Consider the following 7,516-nt stretch of genomic DNA (forward strand, 5'->3'; position numbering starts at 1 on the left):
GAAGGCTGATTCAGATCAGAGCGTGGTCTCGCCTCGGTGGAGACGTGGCTCTGAATACAAAAACCCTTTATCCTGTCGCTCACTAAGAACATTTCAGGCAGAACAAACTCTACACTGCTTCAGCAGAACAACACCAGACCTGGTTTTAGAGGAGCAGCTCTTCATCAGGGTTCCTTATTTAGCTTATTCAGCTCTTCCTCATCTTCACTGCAGAGTTTCAGATGATACTACATCCATAAGGAGGTATTTCATTAGCAATCCTCTGCTTCTAGACAAAATGCTAATGTAATAAATTCCTCCTGCAGTGGAGTCCAAGCTCTTTATTCCACTTGCTGCTGAACTTCATCATCATCATCATCATCATCATCATCATCGTGTCTCAGCTTGTTCCTGAAAATGACTGTTAATAAAATCATGAGATTACACATCCTGTGTGTATGTGTGTGTGTGTGTGTGTGTGTGTTATCTCAGTGTCTGCCTCAGTAGACTGAAATGGGAGCTGGAAGTTGAGTTTTTGGAGATGTTGGAGCGCCATCGTGTGGCAGACTGAAGTCATGTGATGATTAAATGCTGAATTAAGGATGATGTTTATTTCAGAATTTTAATGCTTTAAAGTCAGACCTGGGGAAAGTTATTGCAATACATTTTAATAATTTAATCCGAGAAAATGGATTATAATAGTGCCCTGTAATAAAACAGTGATTATTGTAGTTATTTAGATGTAATGAGATGTTTTAAAGGAGCAGGATGTAGATATAAAATATGATAAATTAAATCTGTTAGTATAGAAAAGGAAAAGAAAAGAATTGTCCAACGTTTCTAAAATATTCCTCTGATAACATGTGAAAATGAGTATTTTTGGACTTTTGGTCTATTAAAGACAGAACTGCGTCATTTTTATATCTCAAACCTCTCGTGTCTGCTGCTCTTTAGTCCACACAGATTGTGTGTGTGTGTGATTGTGTGTGTGTGTGTGATTGTGTGTGTGATTGTGTGTGTGTGATTGTATGTGTGATTGTATGTGTGAGATTGTGTGTGTGTGATTGTGTGTGTGAGATTGTGTGTGTGTGTGATTGTGTGTGTGTGATTGTGTGTGTGTGTGTGTGTGATTGTGTGTGTGAGATTGTGTGTGTGTGTGAGATTGTGTGTGATTGTGTGTGTGAGATTGTGTGTGTGTGTGATTGTGTGTGTGTGATTGTGTGTGTGAGATTGTGTGTGTGTGTGATTGTGTGTGAGATTGTGTGTGTGTGATTGTGTGTGTGTGTGATTGTGTGTGTGAGATTGTGTGTTTGTGTGATTGTGTGTGTGTGATTGTGTGTGTGTGATTGTGTGTGTGTGTGTGATTGTGTGTGTGTGATTGTGTGTGTGTGTGAGATTGTGTGTGTGATTGTGTGTGTGAGATTGTGTGTGATTGTGTGTGTGAGATTGTGTGTGTGTGTGAGATTGTGTGTGTGATTGTGTGTGTGTGTGATTGTGTGTGAGATTGAGTGTGTGTGTGAGATTGTGTGTGTGAGATTGTGTGTGTGAGATTGTGTGTGTGTGTGATTGTGTGTGTGAGATTGTGTGTGTGTGTGATTGTGTGTGTGTGTGATTGTTTGTGTGTGTGTGAGATTGTGTGTGATTGTGTGTGTGTGTGTGTGATTGTGTGTGTGTGTGATTGTGTGTGTGAGATTGTGTGTGTGTGTGATTGTGTGTGTGTGTGATTGTGTGTGTGAGATTGTGTGTGTGTGTGTGATTGTGTGTGTGTGAGATTGTGTGTGTGTGTGAGATTGTGTGTGTGTGTGAGATTGTGTGTGTGATTGTGTGTGTGAGATTGTGTGTGTGTGTGTGATTGTGTGTGTGAGATTGTGTGTGTGTGTGTGATTGTGTGTGTGTGATTGTGTGTGTGAGATTGTGTGTGTGTGTGTGAGATTGTGTGTGTGTGTGTGTGATTGTGTGTGTGAGATTGTGTGTGTGAGATTGTGTGTGTGTGTGATTGTGTGTGTGTGTGTGAGATTGTGTGTGTGAGATTGTGTGTGTGTGTGTGTGATTGTGTGTGTGTGTGAGATTGTGTGTGTGTGTGTGATTGTGTGTGTGTGAGATTGTGTGTGTGAGATTGTGTGTGATTGTGTGTGTGAGATTGTGTGTGATTGTGTGTGTGTGATTGTGTGTGTGTGTGAGATTGTGTGTGTGTGATTGTGTGTGTGTGTGAGATTGTGTGTGTGATTGTGTGTGTGAGATTGTGTGTGATTGTGTGTGTGAGATTGTGTGTGTGTGTGAGATTGTGTGTGTGATTGTGTGTGTGTGTGTGATTGTGTGTGAGATTGTGTGTGTGTGTGAGATTGTGTGTGTGTGTGATTGTGTGTGTGAGATTGTGTGTGTGTGTGATTGTGTGTGTGTGTGATTGTGTGTGTGAGATTGTGTGTTTGTGTGATTGTGTGTGTGTGATTGTGTGTGTGTGTGATTGTGTGTGTGAGATTGTGTGTGTGTGTGATTGTGTGTGTGTGTGATTGTGTGTGTGTGTGTGATTGTGTGTGTGAGATTGTGTGTGTGTGTGATTGTGTGTGTGTGTGATTGTGTGTGTGTGTGAGATTGTGTGTGTGTGATTGTGTGTGTGAGATTGTGTGTGTGTGTGTGATTGTGTGTGTGTGATTGTGTGTGTGTGTGATTGTGTGTGTGTGTGTGTGAGATTGTGTGTGTGTGAGATTGTGTGTGTGTGTGATTGTGTGTGTGAGATTGTGTGTGTGTGATTGTGTGAGTGTGTGTGTGTGATTGTGTGTGTGAGATTGTGTGTGTGTGTGAGATTGTGTGTGTGTGTGATTGTGTGTGTGTGTGTGATTGTGTGTGTGAGATTGTGTGTGTGTGTGATTGTGTGTGTGAGATTGTGTGTGTATGTGTGAGTGTGTGATTGTGTGTGTGAGTGACTCTGAGTGTGTGTGTGATTGTGTGTGTGTGTGTGTGATTGTGTGTGTGAGATTGTGTGTGTGTGTGATTGTGTGTGTGATTGTGTGTGTGAGATTGTGTGTGTGTGTGATTGTGTGTGTGAGATTGTGTGTGTCTGTGTGATTGTGTGTGTGTGTGTGATTGAGAGTGTGTATGAGAGTGTGTGTGTGTGTGTGATTGTGTGTGTGTGAGATTGTGTGTGTGAGATTGTGTGTGATTGTGTGTGTGAGATTGTGTGTGTGAGATTGTGTGTGATTGTGTGTGTGAGATTGTGTGTGTGAGATTGTGTGTGATTGTGTGTGTGTGATTGTGTGTGTGTGTGAGATTGTGTGTGTGTGATTGTGTGTGTGTGTGAGATTGTGTGTGTGATTGTGTGTGTGAGATTGTGTGTGTGATTGTGTGTGTGAGATTGTGTGTGTGTGTGAGATTGTGTGTGTGATTGTGTGTGTGATTGTGTGTGTGTGTGAGATTGTGTGTGTGATTGTGTGTGTGTGTGATTGTGTGTGTGTGATTGTGTGTGTGTGTGATTGTGTGTGTGTGATTGTGTGTGTGATTGTGTGTGTGAGATTGTGTGTGTGTGTGATTGTGTGTGTGTGTGATTGTGTGTGTGTGACTCCGTGTGTGTGTGTGTGATTGTGTGTGTGAGATTGTCTGTGTGTGTGTGTGTGATTGTGTATGTGAGATTGTGTGTGTGTGATTGTGTGTGTGTGTGATTGTGTGTGTGTGTGTGATTGTGTGTGTGAGATTGTGTGTGTGTGTGATTGTGTGTGTGTGTGATTGTGTGTGTGTGTGAGATTGTGTGTGTGTGATTGTGTGTGTGAGATTGTGTGTGTGTGTGTGATTGTGTGTGTGTGTGATTGTGTGTGTGTGATTGTGTGTGTGTGTGATTGTGTGTGTGTGTGTGTGAGATTGTGTGTGTGTGTGAGATTGTGTGTGTGTGTGATTGTGTGTGTGAGATTGTGTGTGTGTGTGATTGTGTGTGTGTGTGTGTGTGATTGTGTGTGTGAGATTGTGTGTGTGTGTGAGATTGTGTGTGTGTGTGATTGTGTGTGTGAGATTGTGTGTGTGTGTGATTGTGTGTGTGAGATTGTGTGTGTGATCGTGTGTGTGTGAGATTGTGTGTGTGTGTGAGATTGTGTGTGTGTGATTGTGTGTGTGTGTGATTGTGTGTGTGAGATTGTGTGTGTGTGATTGTGTGTGTGATTGTGTGTGTGAGATTGTGTGTGTGTGTGATTGTGTGTGTGAGATTGTGTGTGTGTGATTGTGTGTGTGTGTGATTGTGTGTGTGTGTGTGATTGTGTGTGTGAGATTGTGTGTGTGTGTGTGATTGTGTGTGTGTGTGAGATTGTGTGTGTGTGTGATTGTGTGTGTGTGTGATTGTGTGTGTGAGATTGTGTGTGTGCGTGAGATTGTGTGTGTGTGTGATTGTGTGTGTGTGTGTGATTGTGTGTGTGAGATTGTGTGTGTGTGTGTGTGATTGTGTGTGTCTGTGTGATTGTGTGTGTGTGTGTGTGTGATTGTGTGTGTGTGTGTGATTGTGTGTGTGTGTGATTGTGTGTGTGTGATTGTGTGTGTGATTGTGTGTGTGAGATTGTGTGTGTGTGTGAGATTGTGTGTGTGTGTGAGATTGTGTGTGTGTGTGTGAGATTGTGTGTGTGTGTGATTCTGTGTGTGTGTGTGTGATTGTGTGTGTGAGATTGTCTGTGTGTGTGTGAGATTGTGTGTGTGTGATTGTGTGTGTGTGTGATTGTGTGTGTGAGATTGTGTGTGTGTGTGATTGTGTGTGTGTGATTGTGTGTGTGTGTGTGATTGTGTGTGTGAGATTGTGTGTGTGTGTGATTGTGTGTGTGTGTGTGTGATTGTGTATGTGAGATTGTGTGTGTGTGATTGTGTGTGTGTGATTGTGTGTGATTGTGTGTGTGTTTGTGTGTGTGATTGTGTGTGTGTGATTGTGTGTGTGTGATTGTGTGTGTGATTGTGTGTGTGAGATTGTGTGTGTGATTGTGTGTGTGTGTGATTGTGTGTGTGTGATTGTGTGTGTGTGTGATTGTGTGTGTGATTGTGTGTGTGAGATTGTGTGTGTGTGTGATTGTGTGTGTGTGATTGTGTGTGTGTGTGATTGTGTGTGTGTGATTGTGTGTGTGTGATTGTGTGTGTGTGATTGTGTGTGTGTGATTGTGTGTGTGAGATTGTGTGTGTGTGAGATTGTGTGTGTGAGATTGTGTGTGTGTGTGAGATTGTGTGTGTGTGTGATTGTGTGTGTGTGTGAGATTGTGTGTGTGTGAGATTGTGTGTGTGTGTGATTGTGTGTGTGTGTGATTGTGTGTGTGAGATTGTGTGTGTGTGATTGTGTGTGTGTGATTGTGTGTGTGTGTGATTGTGTGTGTGATTGTGTGTGTGTCTGTGTGTGATTGTGTGTGTGAGATTGTGTGTGTGATTGTGTGTGAGATTGTGTGTGTGTGTGAGATTGTGTGTGTGTGTGATTGTGTGTGTGAGTGAGATTGTGTGTGTGTGTGATTCTGTGTGTGTGTGTGTGATTGTGTGTGTGAGATTGTGTGTGTGTGTGAGATTGTGTGTGTGTGAGATTCTGTGTGTGTGATTGTGTGTGTGTGTGTGATTGTGTGTGTGAGATTGTGTGTGTGTGATTGTGTGTGTGTGTGTGATTGTGTGTGTGAGATTGTGTGTGTGATTGTGTGTGTGTATGTGATTGTGTGTGTGTATGTGATTGTGTGTGTGAGATTGTGTGTGTGTGTGTGATTGTGTATGTGAGATTGTGTGTGTGTGATTGTGTGTGTGTGTGATTGTGTGTGTGTGATTGTGTGTGTGTGTGATTGTGTGTGTGAGATTGTGTGTGTGTGTGATTGTGTGTGTGTGTGATTGTGTGTGTGAGAATGTGTGTGTGTGTGAGATTGTGTGTGTGTGATTGTGTGTGTGAGATTGTGTGTGTGTGATTGTGTGTGTGAGATTGTGTGTGTGTGATTGTGTGTGTGATTGTGTGTGTGAGATTGTGTGTGTGTGATTGTGTGTGTGTGATTGTGTGTGTGATTGTGTGTGTGTGTGATTGTGTGTGTGTGTGTGATTGTGTGTGTGAGATTGTGTGTGTGTGATTGTGTGTGTGTGTGTGATTGTGTGTGTGTGTGATTGTGTGTGTGAGATTGTGTGTGTGATTGTGTGTGTGTGTGATTGTGTGTGTGTGATTGTGTGTGTGAGATTGTGTGTGTGTGTGATTGTGTGTGTGTGATTGTGTGTGTGAGATTGTGTGTGTGAGATTGTGTGTGTGTGAGATTGTGTGTGTGATTGTGTGTGTGTGTGATTGTGTGTGTGAGATTGTGTGTGTGTGTGATTGTGTGTGTGTGTGAGATTGTGTGTGTGTGATTGTGTGTGTGTGTGATTGTGTGTGTGAGATTGTGTGTGTGTGTGAGATTGTGTGTGTGTGTGTGATTGTGTGTGTGATTGTGTGTGTGTGTGATTGTGTGTGTGAGATTGTGTGTGTGTGTGATTGTGTGTGTGTGTGAGATTGTGTGTGTGTGATTGTGTGTGTGTGTGATTGTGTGTGTGAGATTGTGTGTGTGTGTGAGATTGTGTGTGTGTGTGTGATTGTGTGTGTGTGATTGTGTGTGTGTGTGATTGTGTGTGTGAGATTGTGTGTGTGTGTGATTGTGTGTGTGTGTGTGATTGTGTGTGTGTGATTGTGTGTGTGAGATTGTGTGTGTGTGTGATTGTGTGTGAGATTGTGTGTGTGTGTGCGTGATTGTGTGTGTGTGATTGTGTGTGTGAGATTGTGTGTGTGTGTGCGTGATTGTGTGTGTGTGATTGTGTGTGTGAGATTGTGTGTGTGTGTGTGTGTGTGTGATTGTGTGTGTGATTGTGTGTGTGATTGTGTGTGTGTGTGTGTGATCGTGTGTGTGAGATTGTGTGTGTGTGAGATTGTGTGTGTGTGTGATTGTGTGTGTGTGTGATTGTGTGTGTGTGATTGTGTGTGTTAGATTGTGTGTGTGTGTGTGATTGTGTGTGTGTGTGTGATTGTGTGTGTGTGTGCGTGATTGTGTGTGTGTGTGATTGTGTGTGTGAGATTGTGTGTGTGTGTGTGTGTGTGTGTGTGATTGTGTGTGTGATTGTGTGTGTGAGATTGTGTGTGTGATTGTGTGTGTGATTGTGTGTGTGAGATTGTGTGTGTCTGTGTGATTGTGTGTGTGTGTGATTATGTGTGTGTGTGTGATTGTGTGTGTGAGATTGTGTGTGTGTGTGTGATTGTGTGTGTGTGATTGTGTGTGTGTGTGTGATTGTGTGTGTGTGAGATTGTGTGTGTGTGTGATTGTGTGTGTGTGTGATTGTGTGTGTGTGTGATTGTGTGTGTGAGATTGTGTGTGTGTGTGTGATTGTGTGTGTGAGATTGTGTGTGTGTGATTGTGTGTGTGTATGTGATTGTGTGTGTGTATGTGATTGTGTGTGTGAGATTGTGTGTGTGTGTGATTGTGTGTGTGTGATTGTGTATGTGAGATTGTGTGTGTGTGATTGTGTGTGTGTGTGAGATTGTGTGTGTGTGTGAGATTGTGTGTGTCTGTGTGATTGTGTGTGTGAGATTGTGTGTGTG

The 7,516-nt window shown here is 42.7% G+C and overlaps 1 protein-coding gene across 3 annotated transcripts in view; it reads left to right on the plus strand.

The window, feature by feature from the left end:
* tub (TUB bipartite transcription factor) overlaps positions 1–7,516 on the plus strand; it is an 89,634-nt gene that overhangs the window by 34,971 nt on the left and 47,147 nt on the right. The gene's annotated exons all lie outside the window — the stretch shown is intronic.

The sequence above is a fragment of the Hemibagrus wyckioides genome, linkage group LG10 (genome assembly GCF_019097595.1).
Source record: "Hemibagrus wyckioides isolate EC202008001 linkage group LG10, SWU_Hwy_1.0, whole genome shotgun sequence".
Classification (NCBI taxonomy): Eukaryota; Metazoa; Chordata; class Actinopteri; order Siluriformes; family Bagridae; genus Hemibagrus; species Hemibagrus wyckioides.